The 21,281-nt window shown below is 47.9% G+C and overlaps 1 protein-coding gene across 2 annotated transcripts in view; it reads right to left on the reverse strand.

Moving 5' to 3' along the window:
* Window positions 1-20,191, reverse strand: part of CACNG5 (calcium voltage-gated channel auxiliary subunit gamma 5) — a 59,869-nt gene extending 39,678 nt beyond the window's left edge. Inside the window, exon 1 of one of the 2 annotated variants that reach the window (XM_082212850.1) lies at window positions 20,106-20,191. The gene's annotated coding sequence lies outside the window, so the exon portion shown is untranslated. Of the gene's footprint in view, window positions 1-5,968; window positions 6,701-20,105 lie in introns of those variants that run through there. The other variant, XM_082212849.1, reaches the window with a different exon arrangement.
* Between the last annotated feature and the right edge of the window lie 1,090 nt (window positions 20,192-21,281).

The raw sequence follows: 21,281 nt of genomic DNA on the forward strand, positions 1-21,281 counted from the left end.
GCAACCCACGGGCATGGCTGGCGTACGTCCTGGGGGCATGGCGTGCCTGTTAGGATATAGTTCCGTTCCACCTTAAAAGGGTACAGGCATGACTGTTGTGTGTCACATGCCTGTTTACTTCCAGCACGGTCTGCTGGGAACTTCCGTTTGTATATTGCTTTTGCTTTCTGCTGTTTTGCTGGAGACGAAGGGAAGCAGACATGTTTTTTCCTTTGTTCCTGCTGCTGAATAAAAAGCTGTAAAATACTGCTTACACATGGCTCTGTCCGCCTCTTCTGCTGTGAGAAGATTTATTCACTCTGCTGATAGAGTGTGCATGGGTCTCTAAACATATCTGAGGCTCGTGTCGCTGATTGACTGATGCTGTTCCAAGGGAGACAAGTGATCATCCAGCCGCCGGCCGGTGGCTGGAGCCAGCTGGGGGCCTGCCTGCTGCCACCGTCTCCCCAGCAGTATCCCAACAGTGCCGCCCGCAGGGACATGGCGTGCTGCCTGCGGGGCCGTGGCACCCGGCATGGTGGCAGGTGCATGGTGCGTGTCTGGGGGGGGGGGTGGCCGCAATAGTACCCCCTCCCTGATGGTGCTGGGGGCGGGGCGCTCCCCCGCCCCCCCACGCCCAGCTGCTCGTGCCTCAGTACAGCTTTTCCTATTATTCTGTATAAAGATGAGCAGATATTTACAACTGCACATGTACACACACCTGTGTAAGCAAGGAACGTAGAAGCAATCACAGCAAACCTTGCCGGTGGCAGAAATAGCGCTAAGTGACTACAGTGGTACCTCAGGTTACATACGCTTCAGGTTACATATGCTTCAGGTTACAGACTCCGCTAACCCAGAAATATTACCTCGGGTTAAGAACTTTGCTTCGGAATGAGAACAGAAATTGTGTGGCGGCAGCAGGAGGCCCCATTAGCTAAAGTGGTGCTTCAGGTTAAGAACAGTTTCAGGTTAAGAACAGACCTCTGGAACAAATTAAGTTCTTAACCCGAGGTACCACTGTACTGGCAGCAATGACTAGCAACCAACCTTTCGACTACCGTATTGTCAGAGGCATGGCTTGTGCCTGGTGTGTGCCCAGGTGCAGGGCTGCGCTGTGCCCCTACCTGCCTGTGACCCTTGGCGGGCACAAACAGGCATACACACCTGAAGGGCGCACTCACACAGCCCCGCCAGCCCCGCACTGCTTTGCGATGCTGCAGGGCTGCATGAGTTCTATGCAACAGGCATGTGCCATGAACAGGAAGGGTGCGTCCCTGTTGCATCCTCACATGTGCTTCTTGGACACGTGTGTTGCACCTGCCAAGGGCTGCAGGCAGGTAGGGGCGCAGCAACATGGGGCTGGCAGGGTGGGGAGGAGCAAAATGCACCCCCATGCATCTGGGGGCACCACCCCTCTGGCCCTCCCTACACGAGGCCACTGCTGACTGGTTAGTATTCGTCTACACCTGTCTAAGGCTAAGGCCACTTATAGCACACATTAAAGCCAGGCATGGCCACACTTGGCCCTCCAGCTGTTTTGGGACTACAATGCCCATCATCCCTGACCACTGGTCCTGTTAGCTAGGGATGATGGGAGTTGTAGTCAAGTTTGGCCACCACTTCATTAAAGCACTATGGTACACTTTTGACATCCATGGCTTCCCCCAAAGAATTCTGGGAGATGGAGCTTGTTAATGGTGCTGAGAGTTGTTATTCCCAATACAGCTTGGGTCCCACGAAGGAAGAGAGGTGAGATCTAAAGGTACAGAAATATTTTAAATTTCCTCATCCAAAAACAGCATATGTATCCTATGTATGTTCACATGGAAGTGAGTAATTCAATAGTTAACGGGGATTATGCCGAGAAAAGTGAGCCTACTCAGATGTAAGGTCTATTGAGTTCAATGAGAGTTCCTTCCAGGTAAGCGTGTAGAGAGCTGCAGCCTTAAAGGTAAAGGTAAAGGGACCCCTGACCGTTAGGTCCAGTCATGGACGACTCTGGGGTTGCGGCGCTCATCTTGCTTTATTGGCCGAGGGAACCGGCGTACAGCTTCCGGGTCATGTGGCCAGCATGACTAAGCTGCTTCTGGCGAACCAGAGCAGTGCACGGAAATGCCGTTTACCTTCCCGCCGGAGCGGTACCTATTTATCTACTTGCTCTTTGACGTGCTTTCGAACTGCTAGGTTGGCAGGAGCAGGGACTGAGCAATGGGAGCTCACCCCATCGTGGGGATTCGAACTGCCGACCTTCTGATTTGCAAGCCCTAGGCTCTGTGGTTTAACCCACAGCACCACCCGTGTCCCAGCTGCAGTCTTAATGAACCTCAAATGCAGGTTGTAAGTAGGAGAAATTTAAGCTCAATTTCCCCATCAAACTCAATGGGAGTTTAAAGTTGAAATCCTATGCTGGCTTACCGAGGAGTAAGCCCCATTGAGCACACCTTCCACTCTGAAGTACATAACTGGATGGATCATGCCTCTGTTTGGGTCAGAATATTAGGTCACAAAACTTTTCATTCCAACATTACATTGATTTAAGGGCCATTATTCAAAAAACAATCAGCTAATTGCCAATGTTCCTAAACTTGTACTATGCTAATTTTATCCTTTCTGGGGATAAAAAAAATATATGTTTCATTCCTCTAAACTAGTCACGTACCAGTGGTAGTTTATTTTTATGGCTCTTAGCAGATTTATAGTCCAAAATATCATTCTCCTACATGTGAAAGTACATTTTCTCGTGTTTGGTGTAACAAAAATGTGTCAGGAGTAGTTCACTGCCACCCACCCCAGCAACCCATATGCTAATACTTAAAGCCAAATCTGAGGAAACCTTCGATATTCAAGCAATAATTTTTTTGGTATATAAATGAGCAAACAATGTGGAAACTAGAGACAGGCAGTTCCCAATTTACGCGGGGGTTACGTTCCGAAGCCCCACGTGTCTAAGTGAAATCACAAACAGTGGTACCTTGTGTTAAGAACTTAATTCGTTCTGGAGGTCCGTTCTTAGCCTGAAACTGTTCTTAGCCTGAGGTACCACTTCAGCCACACGATTTCTGTTTTCATCCTGAAGCAAAGTTCTTAACCCGAGGTACTATTTCTGGGTTAGCGGAGTCTGTAACCTGAAGCGTCTGTAACCCGAGCTACCACTGTATACCTGAAACACCATTGGAAAAGCCTGCAAACACCCTCCAAACCTCTGGAACCCCTGGAAAAACTCTTTAAGAAACCAGCAGCACTTATGAGATGCCAAACTCCACCACAATCACTACCCTCCAAACTTCCAAGCTCAAAATTCCAACTCTCCACAGGCTTCAATGGTCAGTGCAAGGGCTCCTGGGATTGAACTTGCAAAGGCTTGTGGGATTGCTAGGCACTGTTTCCATGTATTTTTGTTTTGTTTTTTGCCCTTTCTGCATTCTTTTAGGGCTGTTTTGCCATTTTTTTCTAGTTTGGGCACAATGCACGTGTGAAGGCCTGCATCCATTGAACCTATGTAAATGGTGAGTTGCCTGCATTCACATAAACATAAGAAGTTTGAAGCAGCCTTCATAAGCAAAAGTCCTAATGATGGGGAGCAGGAATGCTATTTGAGGCAGGGCAAGGAGAAGAGTCCTGTTGAACTCAGGACTGTTCTACTCTACCAGCTGGCCCCATACAAGGCACAGTCTGGGCCGGTGGAGATCCTCTCTGCTTTCCTTTGGAAGCACCTTCACAACAACGGTTTGGAAACTTGCAGAATATGGCAGTTAGCACACTTTTAGGAAACAGGTGTTTGGATCACATGCTATTATACACCAGTTAGATTGGCTGCCTGTTTATTTATGGACCCAGCACAACGTGCTGATTTAAAGCCTGACTTGGCTATCTGAGGAAGCTACAGTGGTACCTCTAGTTGCAGACACGATCCGTTCCGGGGTGCCGTTCGCACCCTGAAAAGTCCGCAACTAGAGTGGTGCTTCTGTGTATGAGCAGAGCGTGATAGAGCGCTTCTGCACATGTGCGAAGCGTGCAGAACGCTTCTGCATGTGCGGTGAAACCTGGAAGTATACACTTCCAGGTTTGTCGCGTTCGCAAGCCGAAAAGATGCAACATGAACCTAACACAACATGAGGTATGACTGTATCTGCACCCTGCCCTACTTGTAAGATTGGCATCTGAGGCCCCTGTTTTGTGTTCCACTGGTGAGAGTTGTTAAACTGGTGAGCACCAGAGACAGAGTCTTTCTTGTGGTGGCCCTGCATTTCTTGAACACCATCTCCAGGGAGATACCTTGTTTTGGAACACAGGAAGCTGCGTTACATTGGAGTATCTTGTTCAGTATTGTCTACACCAGGGTTTCCCAAAGTTGGGTCTCCAGCTGTTTTCGGACTACAGTTCCCATCATCCCCGAACACTGGTCCTGCTGGCTAGGGATGATACGAGTTGTAGTCCAAAAACAGCAGGAGACCCAAGTTTGGGAAACACGGTCTCAAGCAGATGTCTCTCTCAGTCCTACCCAGGGTATATGCTACCTGACCATTTGGAAAACCACAAAGACTTTTTCTTCTGGTGGTCTGCATTCAGGTGGTGTTATGGAGCTGAGCTGTTATAGACGCTGATCTGCTGCTGCTACACTTAATGCAATGTTATTATTTCAATAACTGGAATCTTAGTATATGGCTTAGATAGCAAGCTGCCTAAAAGGCGGGACATAAATCCAGTAAACTATCAAACAAGCAAACAAAACTACTCTTGGGAAGTCTCTTTCTCAGGCGTGGCTCCTGTGAAAGTAGAATAACTCTGCATTCATTTCCAGGAGGGCTGATGCTAAATGCAAGCGCTGCTTTTGCCACCTAACTTGAAACAAACTTATGTATAGAAGCTTCTCCTGTTGTCGTTTATTAGCAGTCCATCTCCCCTGCCACGTGGCAAGAGCTTTCCAAGGGACCATGGGCATAGCCAGTTTTTTTTTTTTTTGGGGGGTAGGACTTTTGTCGGGGGAGGGGGTGCAGAAGCGACCTGATTAGTCAGTTAGTTAAGTATTTATATTACTTGATTCAGGGGGCGGGGCAGCTGCTTCTCCCTGCACCCCTGGCTACACCCATGCAAGGGACCCAGCTGAGGTCAAGGTTCAAACGCCACCACTTGTGAAAAGCTGCAGGGATTCCAGACTCCATCCCGATTCAGAGACCGATAGTGTCTTGCTGGTGAGTGGAGCTCAGCTTTTCCTACTGGGGTGCCACGGACGGAGTAGGAGAAGAAACAGCTTTGCCTCTGCCTTCCGGGGTCCACCATTCCACAGCCCCCACCACTACCCACAGCTAAGTCACAGTCACCCAAGAACTGCAACATCAGGCGGTGGCTTGCGCACCTGAACCAGCCTCCCAGGTTCACAAGCGCATGTAGAACTTTCGCATCGCTTCAAGCGCAGGTCAGTGGAGACCGCTCACACGTTCAGCTAAACCCAAGAGTCGCCAAGCATTACAGGGTGAGCTGCGTGTGTGGACCAGGGAGGGGATAGAGGTTTTCGGCTACCCAGGCACGCCACCCACCCTGTCCTTCCGCAGATGCTCCACTAAAAGCGACAATCGCCTGCCTCGAGTCGTCGGGGTCCCCGTGACACGCCGCGCCGCTCCACTCTCGCCAGGTCTCACCCCAGGACCGCCTCCAGCCTCCAAGGGGAAAGGTGGTTGTCCCGAATAGCCCCACATCCAAGGGAACACCGAGGGCACCCAAAGCGCGGCTCTGGGAGTCAAAGTTGCGCACGAGCCCAGGACTCCAGAACCGGTCTCTTTCTCACACACAATACACAGAGTCCTCTTTGCTGATCGGCACATGGCCAGTGCGCAATGAACATCTCCCCACAAACGTCTTACGACCCCCACCTCCAAAGCAGCAGAGCCCCGAGATTTCTTCGCCTTGCACCCCGCGCTCTCCCTAGGACGCATCGGCTGCCACCCTCCTCCCTTCCTCGCCAATTCAAAGAGGGAGTCGCTCTTACCTTTGGGCGCCAGGTGACTCCGGAGCTCCCCTTTGCAAAGGACCCGAGCTCCCCACACTTTAGATGCTCCCCTTCCCCCTAGGTTGTGGGGTGGCGACGCTCCGATCCGAGGCAGTGGAACTGGGGCGCGCGGCTGCGAGGGTCTCTAACTGGAGCGCTGGAAGGGCGCGCGGAGTTCCGTGCTGATCTAGCGCCGCGCTTTTTATCCCTCGCCCGCCCGCCTCCCCTCGGGGCGTTGCTTCGAGGGGCGGCCAGCGCGGGAGGGAGGGGGGCCCCCTAGAGGAGAAGAGGCGCGAAGGCGGCGTGCCGGCAGGAGGAGCTGGTGGCAGCAGCGGGGAGTGTTGCTGCAGAGACCCCCCTTCCCCAACCCACAAAGGCTTCCCTCGGCTGGGCAGCCTCTTTGGCAGCTGCACCCGGGACGCGGAGGGGAGGGGAGTCCTGGGCATCGCTGCTGAATTACAGCAGCCAGAAAGCTCGAGGGCTCGCTTCCCCGGCAGAGACACGGAGGGGAGAAGAGGACGGAGGCTGGAACAGGCTCAAGGATGTCGGACGGGGCGGGGAGACCCCCTGGTCTCCTCCTCTTGCCACCCCCTGGAATAACCGGCAGGCTGATGGAGAATGCCCTGCGACATCTAAAATTAGACACCTGCCACCCGCCCCCATCAGATCCAGGAAGTGCCTCACTGAAGGTCAACAAGGTCGGAACCGGCAGGGTCCTTAACGGGAGATCCTAACCTAACCAACCACCGCTGGAGCTCTCTCTTTGTTGTTGTTAAGAAATGAGTACATTTCCATTTTTAAATCCCACCCCCCGTCCCCATCTGTGAAAGCTCTTTAAGGAAAAAACGACAGGGAACCACTCTGAGATCTAGCAAGTGGGGCAGTATACCAAACAAACAAATAAAATTTAAACTATAAACGTATTTAAAAAATAAATAACATAATCGAAGGTATGATTCATGCCAGTTAGAAATCCCTTTCATTTCAATAGGATACTCAAAGCACATGTTTAACTTTCTTCTAGAAGTTCAGGGAATGAGAACTAGCTCTCTAACCTTGGATGAAACATGCCCTGTGTGTGTGTGTGGTTATGATAATCAAAAATATGCTAAAATTATGGTCGTGCTATGCAGCTGAAGGCTTAGACAAATGGCTGAAAATTCGTTATAAGCCGTAGTCGGCTTCCAAAATCTATCCAGGTCCTTTGCAACTTCGGGACATTACTAAAGCTTGGGGTGGTAGTAATTAAGCAGGGATCACAACCTTTCTGTTTGCATGTCCATCATTTGAGACTGCGCTGTCAAGTGATGACTTGGACATGTGAGTAAACTGACAGAGACAAAACACTGCGTGCCACACCTCACACACAACACTTTTCAATGGGAGCAATTGACTCATTGATTGCACTGGCTGTCAATTAACTGCCAGGGTAGCTTAAAGATGTTGGTATTGCTGTACAAAGTCCTATATAGCTTGGGACTTGGTTCGCCTCTGCCCTTACATAGCCAACCAGTCCCTGCATTCCGCAGGAGTGAGCATGCTGCAGATACCCTCCTGTCAATACAGTGGTACCTCTGGTTACAAACACTTCTGGTTACAAATGCTTCAGGTTACGAGCTCCGCTAACCCAAAAGTAGCTGCTCCTGGTTGCGAATTTTGCCCCAGGATGCAAACGGAAACCGTGCGACGGAGGTGTGTGTGCAGCGGGAGGCCCCATAAGCGAAAGCGTGCCTCAGGATAAGAACGGTTTCAGCTTAAGAACGGACCTCTGGAACGAATTAAGTTCGTAACCAGAGGTACTACTGTAGGTCAATTCTTCATGATGCTAGAATCAGGCCTTTAGTGTGGTGATACCTGCTCATTGGAACCCCCTATATATTGGACAGGCACAGCGTTTTTGTTCATTTTTGCTGCCTGCTAAGGACGTTCCTGGAAGTGAGAGCTGGACCATAAAGAAGGCTGATCGCCGAAGAATTGATGCTTTTGAATTATGGTGCTGGAGGAGACTCTTGAGAGTCCCATGCAAGAAGATCAAACCTCTCCATTCTGAAGGAAATCAGCCCTGAGCAGTGGCGTAGCGTGGGGGGTGCCGGGGGTGCCGACCGCACCGGGCGCAACATCTGGGGGGGCGCGAGTCCAGAGGGAAGGGACAAGTTCCTTCCTCTGCCGGGCTCCCCGCCGCCACCGCCAGCCTTGCGCCCTAGCGCGCGCGCCCCCCGCCGTCGCTGTGGCTGCGCTCCGCTCACTGCTCGCAGGAGGAGCAGCCGCTGCAGCAGCGCCGCTGCCGCCACCGACGCCTGGCCAGGCACGGGCAGCCTCTGCACCCTGCCGCCGCTGCCATCCCCTCGGCCCAGCCACAGGCGGCGGCTGCTTCTGCCTCCATCCTCCTCCGGCCAAGCAGCGTTGTTTGTGCGGCAGCGCCAGCGGCAACTCGCAGGGTAGGGGTTGGGGGGGCGCAAATTACTTGCCTTGCCCCGGGTTAGGGGGCACAAATTACTTGCGTTGCCCCGGGTGCTGACAACTCACGCTATGCCGCTGGCCCTGAGTGCTCACTGGAAGGACAGATCGTGAAGCTGAGGCTCCAATATTTTGGCCACCTCATGAGAAGAGAAGACTCCCTGGAAAAGACCCTGATGTTCGGAAAGATGGAGGGCACAAGGAGAAGGGGGCGACAGAGGACGAGATGGTTTAACAGTGTTCTGGAAGCTACCAGCATGAGTTCGAGCAAACTGTGGGAGGCAGTGGAAGACAGGAGTGCCTGGCATGCTCTGGTCCATGGGTCATGAAGAGACGGACACGACTAAACAATTAAACACCACGACGTTCCTCTTTCAACAAGTCTTCTAAATGGAAATCTTTATCTTAATTGGTATCTGTATTGATTTTCTCTGTGTGCCATTGTTGTTTTTATGGCTTTTAAAAAGAATGTTTTTTATAGATGCAAGTGTTTTAATTGCCCCAAGTTAATTTTAATATTTTTTTAAATTGATTTTGTTAAGAGGTACCAACTTGGAAAAAAGAATAGAAAGTGTAAAACGCAAAATATCACAGCCTGGAAGGACAAAAATACAGCACAGCTCTAAAAGAACTACAAAGTACTGACTCAATGTTTTAATTGATTTTATATATGCAACTATTCTATATATGTTTTATGACTTTGTATATTTGCTCCAGGATGCCTCATGGGAGGTGATGCATCAATGAAACAAACAAACATGCAAACAATAGTGAATCATGCAGTGCTGAGTAATGCAGTGATGAAGAGAAACAAATGCCATTCAAGCATACATCAACCAGTCCAGGGAACTTCACTCTCAGCCTACAATATTAGCAACATCCAAGATCAGGAGTTGTGTCCAGGGAGAGCTCTAGATCTTTTAGCTCTCTATCTGGGGCAAGAGTCCTCCAGTGTGTTTGAGGCTGCACCCCAAAGAAATGATGTGAGCAACGCACTCTTTCGCACCATAGAGTTTCGTGTCCAGGGGGTCCCTTTTCTAGGGAGATTAAAGATAAAGATAAAACTTTATTCGCATTAGCCAATGGCCATAGCAACAATAAAACATTACAATATATGCAGAAAGAGAAATTTGATATAAGAGCACAATTTAAAGTCCTGAATCAGCAGTCAGTTTGTGGCCCTTATTCTGATTGCTCCTGCTGTGAACCTAGCAACCTTTGCTGCTATCTGCTCATTTTGATCTGATAGAAGAAAGGACATTGTGGCAGTGGTTGAGCACCCTGGGACGGTTAGTACGAGTGGGGTGATGATCTCGTTCCTCAGGTCTTTGTAGAGAGTGCAAGACAGGAGGACGTGTGCCGCTGTTTCGGTGCTACCATCTCCAAAGGGGCAAAGACGTTTCTCAGACGGGATCTTTTGGAATCGACCCTCAAGTACCGCAGATGGCAAAACATCCAGTCTTGCAAGTGTAAAAGCACGTCTGTATTTTGGGATAATAAGTTTGTGCAGATATGGGGCCAGAGAATCAAAATGGAGAGGTGGAAAATGAACCTACCAAGGACAGAATTTCCTTATAGTGGCCAGGTTGTTCTGATGCTTGATATCTTTTAGACGTTGACCAATTAGACTGTTTGCTTTAGTAGGGCCCATAGTGAGTAGGTGTTGTGGGGATAGGCCACAAGAGTGAAGTTTTTGATAGACGGTCTCAAGCCAGGCACTTTTATAGGAGTCTTGATGTACAGTGGTACCTCGGGTTTGGTACTTAATTTGTCTGGAGGTCCGTTCTTAACCTGAAACTGTTCTTAACCTGAAGCACCACTTTAGCTAATGGGGCCTCCTGCTGCTGCCGTGCTACCGGAGCACAATTTCTGTTCTCATCCTCAAGCAAAGTTCTTAAACCGAGGTAGTATTTCTGGGTTAGCGGAGTCTGTAACCTGAACCGTATGTAACCTGAAGCGTATGTAACCCGAGGTACCACTGTACTAGGGGAGTCTTGTATGGGATGTATGGGAGTCTTGATGTACTAGGGTTTCTAGGGAGATTATGCCACTCACTTAACTCCTGTGGTCCTTCCTTCAACCTCCTCCTGACTGCCCAGCAGTGCTGTTTTTCTAGAAAAAGGCGTTCCAGAACTCATCATGAACTTGTTCTCTTACAGTGGGAATGGCACCCACCTGAGAGGTGATGGAACTGAGTTCCAGTGACTTCTGGCTGGGGAAAAAAGCCCTGCCTCCCAGGTATCAAGGAAGCTCAGAGTGGATGGTCCTGGAAGCAAAATTTAGGTTGCCAGGTAGGGTGCTAAAAGCTAGGGCCTCCAAGGTAGCTTCCTCTGAAAGAGGAATTCCTCCTCACTGGCCCAAATAGGACTAATTTAGCCAGCTAGCCCTGGTGATTATCTAATGTTTATTGGATGTATTCCCCCCCCCCAATTTATTTTTGAATTCTGAATTTATTGTTATTCACGTTTTATACTGTATTTTATGCTGTTTTTTGCTGCATCAATTAAGTGTTTTAAATTTGTTGTTAACTGCCCTGAGCCCAGTTTTCTGAACCAGCAAGGGCAGGGTATAAATACAAATTTTTTTATTATTATTATTATTATTATTATTATTATTATTATTATTATTATCAGCTGGACAGGTGCCATTACGTAGTCTCAATGCTTGGATGAGCCAATAATGTTGGGAGGCGGAGTTTGGATCAGATAGGCACTGGGGAGAAATTTAGGACAGGCTGGGACTGTACAAAAAGGGATGGACTCTGCTTGAACTGAGATGGAACCAGATTGCTGGCACTTAAAATAAAAACTTAAAATGATGGTGGGTGGGGGGAGCCAACAGGAGCTGAAGTGGTTCTGGTTTGGAGTGAAGCTTCCCCCTCACATCAAGAAACAGTTCAGCCTGAATACAACTTGATAATAAGTGAATATTTAAGTTTTGATAATAAATTTGAAACATCCTGCACACCCAGAAGAATGATTGCACATGAAAGACACAAGTTCTTCACTAGAACTCCGAGTGAGGGAGAAAGCACACTAACCCATCTGTGACCAACTTAGTTTAAAGCTGTTCCCACGAACTTCTGAATTTGTGGAGCTTTTGAATATCAAGATTAGCATGCAACATGAAGCCAGGCAGACGGAGATCCAGATCACTGTGACTGTTTTAACCCTCGGGTGGGAAGCAGATTTGTAAGAACAAGTTGCTGAAAGCAATGGAGAGGATGAAGGCAGAGAAAAGCAAAATGGCGGCCTACAAAAATGCACTTGGCTGGCAAAACACTTGGTTTCTTCTTTGTTCTGACATATTCGGAATGTCAAAGCAGTTATGAAAAAAGGGATTACAATTGTTTGGGGCGGGAATGTTAATTGCTTGTTTAACAATTTCAGTTAGACCATTAATTCCAGAATCTAAAATTCCCTAGTGGCACCACTGAATGGAGATTTCCTCTCTGTAATCTACCATTTTTGAAGTACACACCTAAGGAGCAATCCTATGATTCCTGGGAGGGCATGCTTCCAGAGTTATAAAAGTAACCATATTGTCCTCTACTTCATAGGTCTTTGGGGTTATGACTCCATATCTGTTAACTGTTCTCTGATCCAAGTTGGCTTACATTTATTTTGTCATAAGGACATAGGTAAGCCCTTCTAGATCAGGCCAAAGGCCCACTTGATACAGCATTCATGACTAGCCTTATCCTCCATGAATTTGTCAAGTGGGAGGACATCACAGTATTTTGTGGTAACCTTTGTCACTATTTATTTCTTTTATTGAATTTATATACCACCCTATACCCAGAGTGCAAGTAGATAAATAGGTACCACTCTGGCGGGAAGGTAAACAGTGTTCCCGTGTGCTGCTCTGGTGTCAGTGTTCCATTTCACCAGAAGCGGCTTAGTCATGCTGCCCACATGACCCGGAAAAACTGCAGACAAACGTCAGCTCCCTTGGCCAGTAAAGCAAGATGAACACCACAACCCCAGAGTCGTTCACAACTGGACTTAACTGTCAGGGGTCCTTTACGTTTTTTTTACTTAGAGGTTTCAGGGTGGGTTACAGAATAAAATCACAATATACTAGTAAAACCACAAAATACGCAATCAAAGGAACAACAACAACAACAACAACCCAATAACCCCCCCCAAAAAAAATCACCCACATTTTAAAAGGCCAGTTTGTGTACTGAAGTAGATATATTTACATTTCAGTATTGTGGTGGTGGTTAAAAAAAGATTCCCTGCTCTCTCACTTTAGCTTACAGGCATAGTAGCCTGCCATCTGGACTGGCATGTTTTGGAGCTCCCAACTTTTAAGAGCAATTCAGGTTTCCAATTATCTGAATGCAGAAGCAAGAGTTAAAATCCGAGAGCTTCTGTAAAAAGGAATTATCCCAGAATGAATACATTGGATATAAAACTTGCATATTGATGAATTCCTCCCCCCCCCGTTTTTTTCATTTCAAAACAAATTTAACCACGAGTTTCAACTCCCCCTTCTCCCTTTGCTTCTCCCCTTCAACACTGCCCCCTTTTTCTCCTTCAGAAGTGGATTTTGTGCCAAGGGTACACTTGCCCCTCTTCCTGGAGTCAAACTGGCATGTGGAGTGTTATTTGAGTCATGTGGTAGGATGGCTGAGTGTGCAGTTGGATTAAAAAATATATGCAGCTGGGGGGGAAATTGTGCAGTTGGAAAGCAGAGAATATACAGTGGGAAAAATGAGGGGAACTTATCGTGTTTATGTGCTTATTGAGCACTTAAGTGGCAGGCAGGGCTTTTTTTCCCGTTGGAACTTGCTGGAACTCCGTTCCAGAACTTCTTAGAATTTTCCATTCTAAGAGAATGAGGGAGGAATTCATGGTGAGTTCCGGAACCTCTATAGCACTGACGACAGGAAACGTCAGGGATAGCATATACACAAATTATATCAGGCTAGAATGTGCTTAGCTTCCATACCTACAACAAACTGCCTAAACCATATTGAAAAACCATATACTTTTTGACTGAAACCTCCTGAGAGTTAATTGGGTCCTGCTCTTACTTTTCAGCACAATATTTGCACTTGCAAGCATATTGACATCAACACTAGGGGGTCTGGCTTGGGCATAGAGAAATTGAAATATTTCTGGCCTGCCCACCAGAAGTGACACGGTCAATCCAGGCAAGGGTCCCTAAGATTTACATCAAATAGGGTGACCCCCACAGGGACCCCCAACTGGGAGGATGTTAGAATTCCTGCTCCATGATTGCAGTCATGGGATTTTTGTCTATCACATAGAATCATAGAATCATAGAATCATAGAGTTGGAAGAGACCACAAGGGCCATCGAGTCCAACCCCCTGCCAAGCAGGAAACACCATCAGAGCACTCCTGACATATGGTTGTCAAGCCTCTGCTTAAAGACCTCCAAAGTAGGAGACTCCACCACACTCCTTGGCAGCAAATTCCACTGTCGAACAGCTCTTACTGTCAGGAAGTTCTTCCGAATGTTTAGGTGGAATCTTCTTTCTTGTAGTTTGGATCCATTGCTCCGAGTCCGCTTCTCTGGAGCAGCAGAAAACAACCTTTCTCCCTCCTCTATGTGACATCCTTTTATATATTTGAACATGGCTATCATATCACCCCTTAACCTCCTCTTCTCCAGGCTAAACATGCCCAGCTCCCTTAGCCGTTCCTCATAAGGCATCGTTTCCAGGCCTTTGACCATTTTGGTTGCCCTCCTCTGGACACGTTCCAGTTTGTCAGTGTCCTTCTTGAATTGTGGTGCCCAGAACTGAACACAGTACTCCAGGTGTGGTCTGACCAGAGCAGAATACAGTGGCACTATTACTTCCCTTGATCTAGATGCTATACTCCTATTGATGCAGCCCAGAATTGCATTGGCTTTTTTAGCTGCCGCGTCACACTGTTGGCTCATGTCAAGTTTGTGGTCAACCAAGACTCCTAGATCCTTTTCACATGTACTGCTCTCAAGCCAGGTGTCACCCATCTTGTATTTGTGCCTCTCATTTTTTTTGCCCAAGTGCAATACTTTACATTTCTCCCTGTTAAAATTCATCTTGTTTGTTTTGGCCCAGTTCTCTAATCTGTCAAGGTCGTTTTGAAGTGTGATCCTGTCCTCTGGGGTGTTAGCCACCCCTCCTAGTTTGGTGTCATCTGCAAATTTGATCAGGATGCCCTTGAGTCCATCATCCAAGTCGTTGATAAAGATGTTGAATAAGACCGGGCCCAAGACAGAACCCTGTGGCACCCCACTAGTCACTCTTCTCCAGGATGAAGAGGAACCATTGATGAGCACCCTTTGGGTTCGGGCAGTCAGCCAGTTACAAATCCACTGAGTGGTAGCATAGTCAAGACCGCATTTTACCAGCTTCTTTACAAGAATATCATGGGGCACCTTGTCAAATGCCTTGCTGAAATCAAGGTAGGCTACATCCACTGCGTTCCCTTCATCTACCAGGCTTGTAATTCTGTCAAAAAACGAGATCAGGTTAGTCTGACATGACTTATTTTTCAGAAATCCATGCTGACTATTGGTGATCACAGCATTCCTTTCTAGGTGCTCACAGACTGTTTGCTTAATGATCTGTTCCAGAATCTTCCCTGGTATTGATGTCAGACTGACTGGGCGGTAATTATTTGGGTCCTCTCTTTTCCCCTTTTTGAAAATAGGGACAACATTTGCCCTCCTCCAGTCTGCCGGGACTTCGCCTGTTCTCCAGGAATTCTCAAAGATGACTGCCAGTGGTTCTGAGATCACATCTGCCAGTTCTTTTAATACTCTTGGATGCAGTTCATCTGGCCCTGGAGACTTGAATACATCTAAACTAGCCAAATATTCTTGTACTATCTCCTTAGTTATTCTGGGCTGTGTTTCCTTTGCTGAATCATTTGCTCCAAATTCTTCAGGTCGGGCATTGTTTTCTTTATCAGAGAAGACTGAGGCAAAGAAGGCATTGAGGAGTTCAGCCCTTTCTGTGTCCCCTGTTTGCATTTCACCATCTTCTCCTCTGAGTGACCCCACTGTTTCTTTGTTCTTCCTTTTGCTACGAACATACCCATAAAAGCCTTTTTTTGTTGCTTTTAACCTCTCTAGCAAGCCTGAGTTCATTCTGTGCTTTAGCTTTTCTGACTTTGTGTCTACACGTGCTGGCTATTTGTTTGAATTCCTCTTTGGTGGTTTCCCCCCTTTTCCATTTTTTGTACACATCCCTTTTTAATCTTAATTCAGTTAAAAGTTCTTTAGATAGCCACCCTGGCTTCTTTAGGCACCTTCCACGTTTCCGTCTCATTGGTATTGCCTGTCGTTGTGCTTTTACTATCTCCCTCTTAACAAACTCCCAGTTTTAACTGTATGTTTTAACTCCACGAAGTGGGAAGTGATGGAGACAGAATGTTTGTGTTACTGTGTTCCGTGAAGTGGGACTATTGTCCTTTGTTCTTTCTCTTTGCTGTCTGATGCTAGAGCGAGAGGGAGCCATGTTGCAGTGCTCCGTGTGTGTTTATATGTAAACAAAGTAGATTAGCCAAAATGCTGAGTTGCTGAGGTCTGTTACGCAAGCTGCAAAGACTCTGCGGATCCCTAAGTGTGCCGGTGTTGGTTGGCATCGGTCGCTGTGATGTTCAGGCTGAAGAAAGCTTTTGAAGCTCCCAAACAAACAGGAGGGAGAGAACATGCCAGTCGGGCATGTGTCTCTGCCAGGGTCCTACTCGAGTATAGGACGAGCTCCTGACAGAGAGTGCCTTTGGCCCTGGCCCTCCCTGGGCATGTGGACATGCCCACTCCCCCCGGATCCCTTTGATGAGATACCCCAGTGTTTGGAGGGGCAGGTGGAGACTACAACCTCCCCTCCATCCAAGACAAAGGATTGCCCCAATGCCCAACCCAGTTGTGACAATTGCTGTGAGGTAGGCAAAAAACCACCAGGTCAGAGCCAACTTGCCCAGTGTACAAATTCCTACCTGGCCCCATAAAAATGGCGACCACCCTAGCCACAGCAAGGTCCTTGACTATTAGCTTAAACCGAGGGCGAGTGGGCGGGGAAACCTGACAAAGGAACAAACACATAGTGCCCCAGGCGTGGGCTGCATAAATGGCCAGGGGGTGGACCCAATGGAAGCCTTCCCGCTCCGTCTGCTCCACCCCCTGGCGCAGCCCAAGTCCCAGCCTGCATGCCCATTTGCCAAAGCAGGATGCAGGCCAGGATCTGGCTTCCGATAGGTTGCGGGGGCTTATGTATTCAGTTTTGAGTGACTGAGTCTCTGGTTATTCTGGAATCAAGAGTCTTGTTCATTTGAAAGCGCTCCCATTTCCAGAGTCTGAATAGCTGAGGCTACAGAGGCGGATAGTTCAGCAGCCTTGGCAACTGCACGAGGGGTGTAGGCAAGAGCCTTTATTTATTAAACAGCAGTGGAGAGGCCGCGCAGAAGATAAATATATAGTTTTGTAGCTTTCAATACCAGTCAGCAGAGCAGAGATTTCCCAGGACAAAAATAAAAAAGGGGAAACTCATCCAAAGATGTGCGGTAATGAGCAGTTTCCTCGGATCTGACAAATTAGTCGCTCCAAGTCTTTTTAATAAAACAATGGCTCAAAATGCATTGGCTTCATTATTCATGATCTGCCCTTGCCGTGGCTGACAAGCTATCCAGCGACTTGCCTAGAGAAGCAAAATGCTTCACTGCTGCCTGGAGAAGTGAAATGCTGTGTCTTAACGTCACTGCTGCAATTTGACATGATGGATTTGAACCCTGTAGGTAACAAAGCCACAGCTGGTGGGTGTACACACACAAAAAGTTTTGGAACTACAGACCACAGGTTCCTCACCGATGAGGAGCTGGCTTACATGAGTTTTAATTTGCAGGCAGTCCCAACCTTATTCCGGAAGAGGTAATAAAATTATATATTTAAAAGCCTTACCAACGACAAAGCAATTACAACCCTTCATGGTTACCTCTGTATTATTGGGGTGGAGACGCGAGCTGTTGTCGAAAGACTGTGGCATACAACAGCTCTGCAAAGTTGTTGTTGTTGTTTAGTCCTTTAGTCGTGTCCAACTCTTCGTGACCCCATGGACCAGAGCACGCCAGGCACTCCTGTCTTCCACTACCTCCCGCAGTTTAGTCAAACTCATGCTGGTAGCTTCGAGAACACTGTCCAACCATCTCATCCTCTGTCGTCCCCTTCTCCTTGTGCCCTCCATCTTTCCCAACATCAGGGTCTTTTCCAGGGAGTCTTCTCTTCTCATGAGGTGGCCAAAGTACTGGAGCCTCAGCTTCACGATCTGTCCTTCCAGTGAGCACTCAGGGCTGATTTCCTTCAGAATGGATAGGTTTGATCTTCAAAGTAGCCCACTGTTAATAGTGCAGAGATTGCGCTTGAGCAATGTAGCCCAGTTTTGTTAAATCCACCAAAGGCTGGTGGGGAGATTAAGTTCACGATGCAAGACACAACAAGGCATGCCACTCGGAAGCCATGTCTTATAGGTAATTTGCTGTGTGCCTGTGTATGATTGCAGGAGCTGCTTAGATATTGTACCCTGTGGGGCTGCAGTATTTTTTGTGAGCAGGTTTTGCCCTCAATGCAACTGCATTCCTAAGGGCAGTACTCAGGGGTGGCCCATCCCATTTAACCGCCTGAGGCAAAATGGGAAACCTGAGCACACACACACACACACACACACACACACACACACACACTGCAACCTTGCTTGCTGAGGTGTAGCTTCCATGTTCTGTCAAGATCTCCTGAGAGCCCAGCAAGATCTTGCAGGGCTCTTGTGAGTTTTTACAGGGCTCTTACCAGATCTCATCAAAACCCAAAAGCCGCTGCCACAGCCACAGCAAGTGGGCAGGACATCCACAGCAGCACCGGAGAAGCAAGAAGCAGCTGCTGCTTCCGGCAAGTTCTTGATGGAACCCACAACTGCCGCATCTCTTAACTTATCCAGCAGTGGTGGGACAGCAGGCAGGATGCCTTTTGCACCCTTGGATTCTACCGCCTGAGGTAGCTGTCTCAGTCTGCCTCACGGGCTGGCCGGCCCTGGCAGTGCTTTATATGGGGAAAAGTAAGGGATACACCTGCAGACAGTGGCGTAGCGTGGGTTGTCAGCACCCGGGGCAAGGCAAGTAATTTGCGCCCCCTAACCCATGGATTTGCGCCCCCTAACCCGTGGATTTGCCCTAACCCCAGATGTTGCGCCCGGTGCGGCCGGCCCCCCCTGCACCCCCCACGCTACGCCACTGCCTGCAGATACCACAGGGAGGGGCTAAACCTGCTCTCTTGCCATTAAGCAACAAGCCGCCTACTCTTTGCATAGCCCCATTCAGGATTTTGACTCTTTGTCACAATAGCTTGACTGGCGTTAAGAGCTGTAGAGAACACTGGGAACTGGGCTGGCTTACAGAAATATTCCGTTTCCCCCTGCCCTTAGGATCTAGATGGGCAAAAAAAAAAAAAAAACCCCCCACTGGGCTCACTAGTACAGTGGTACCTCGGGTTAAGAACTTAATTCGTTCCGTAGGTCCGTTTTTAACCTGAAACTGTTCTTAACCTGAAGCACCACTTTAGTTAATGGGGCCTCCTGCTGCTGCGCCGCTGCCACACGATTTCTGTTCTCATCCTGAAGCAAAGTTCTTAACCTGAAGCACTATTTCTGGGTTAGCGGAGTCTCTAACCTGAAGCATATGTAACCTGAAGCATCTGTAACCTGAGGTACACTAATGTACACTACTACATTACAGTTGTTCCGCCCTTAGGCACCAGGCAAAAACATTCCTTTTTAACCAGGCCTTTGGTTGATCTTATTGACATCCAACACCCTTTTAGAATGCGGCTTTTTTTGGGGGGGGGTTATTGGATTGCTGCTTTTGGTTTGAATTTATATTTGTGGTCTTGTTGTGAACTGCCCTGAGACCTCTGGGTATAGGGTGGTGTATAAGTTGAATGAATAATAATAATATGTGCTCTATAAAGGTCAGGAGGACAGCTACCAGGGGTGAGCACCAACAACACGATTCAACAGACTGCAATTCAGTGTTTCGGAAAAGAGCCTGATTCAGCTCAGATTTGGCTTGGGTCTGAATCGGAATCCCAATTCCAGAGCACCAAAGTTTCATGTCTCTCCCCCCCCCAACTGATTATAATGGGGAAATCAACAAATGGCGACATTTGTTTTGTTTTTGACAGAAGTGGATTCCATTTGCAGGCGTACCAAACCCAGTCTGAGCTGCAGAAAGCAACAGCTGCGAGGCTGATTTGACAGGAGTGGTTGTGTCGGAATTAACAAGGAGCACAGAGCACACAAGAACAAGGTGACAACATCCCTCCACATCAGCAGTGTGATTAGAGAACCCTCAGATAATCATTCCCTCTGACTGAAAGCTAGGCTCAAAACTACAGACCCTTCTTTTCAAGCCTGGGGAAAGTGACATGTTTTAGGTTTTGCAGATACAGTGCCTGGAGGTTTTTGTTTCGATCTCCAAATCTCTCCCAGGACTTTGAGAGGCTCCTGATTTTGATCAGCCACGTGATTACAGAGGGAGCACAGTTTGACCCCAACAAGTCCAGAATATCTCCAAAACTGGCCAGAAAACCACTTAAGGATTTGCGTTTCCTCCAAATCTGATGCACACTCCTGATAGCAAGACATTCTGCTGTGGATATTGTAGAGCACTTACCTTGTAGATATGTGTCTACCTCAAACGAATGGTTGTTTGTGTGTATGTTGGGCGAGGAATCTAATAGAAGCAGGCCTTTTCATTGTCTAAGAACTGGGTTTGTTCTGAAAAGAGAAAGGGCATTTGCTGGAATCAGCTCTCCGCAAAGAAACATGGAGAAAAGCACGTCAAGTGGAAGAGGAGACTTCAAAGCACAGGAGACATGGCTACACAAAGCATCAAAAAAGGGGAAATGCTGCAGTCGCTGCTTGGGGCCGAGTTGAAATCCAAACACGAAAGAGTATCTAGGGACCTGGGCTAGAAAGGGACCCTCTGAACACCTTGGAGACAAGATGAACTGTCCCACTTTGAGCTTTGATGCAACCATGTTTTCTCTCCCCCTTGCATTGCAAAAAGCTTTAATGCTAATTCATCCTTCCCAGGGGGACTCTTGCAGGCTAACATAAATATTGATTTATGGTATTTAGCAACACTAACTAATAAAGATCTCATCTGACTTCAGTGGGAGGTGGGAGGGCTGGGCTATTGTCACTCTCAAAGCACGCCGGCACATTTCTGCCTGCACACCCACAAAGTTGTGTTACGCAACTCTGAAGCTGCAACTTAAGTCAGCAGAAATGATTTTCTGATTCACCGTGGAGCAGGACCCAAACTTGGAGTTTCTCCCCCCACCCCACCCACGCGCAAAAAAGGACAATGAATAATTAACTTTTAAAAAAAGCAATACAAAAAACCAACCTCTCAACAGCCTGCCTGCCTGCTGTATGGGGGTGGGGGTTATTTAAGAGAATCAGAAGTTAAGAAAACAATACAGTGGTACCTCGGGCTAAGTACTTAATTTGTTCCAGAGGTCTGTACTTAACCTGAAAGTGTTCTTAACCTGAAGCACCACTTTAGCTAATGGGGCCTCCTGCTGCTGCTGCACCACCGGAACACGATTTCTGTTCTCAACCTGAACCACTATTTCTGGGTTAGCGGAGTATGTAACCTGAAGCGTATGTAACCTGAAGCATATGTAACCTGAAGCGTATGTAACCTGAGGTACCACTGTAACCTATAAAATAATTTCAATATTAGCAGTTTGTGACCTGCTGGCATGTCAAATCTGCAGCAAGTCAGTGGTCTGCCTGGCTGCTGAACCAGAAAACTACAGAAGGCAGCAGCAGCACAAATGCT

Source organism: Podarcis vaucheri, assembly GCF_965113315.1.
Source record: "Podarcis vaucheri genome assembly, chromosome: 2".
Taxonomy (NCBI): domain Eukaryota; kingdom Metazoa; phylum Chordata; class Lepidosauria; order Squamata; family Lacertidae; genus Podarcis; species Podarcis vaucheri.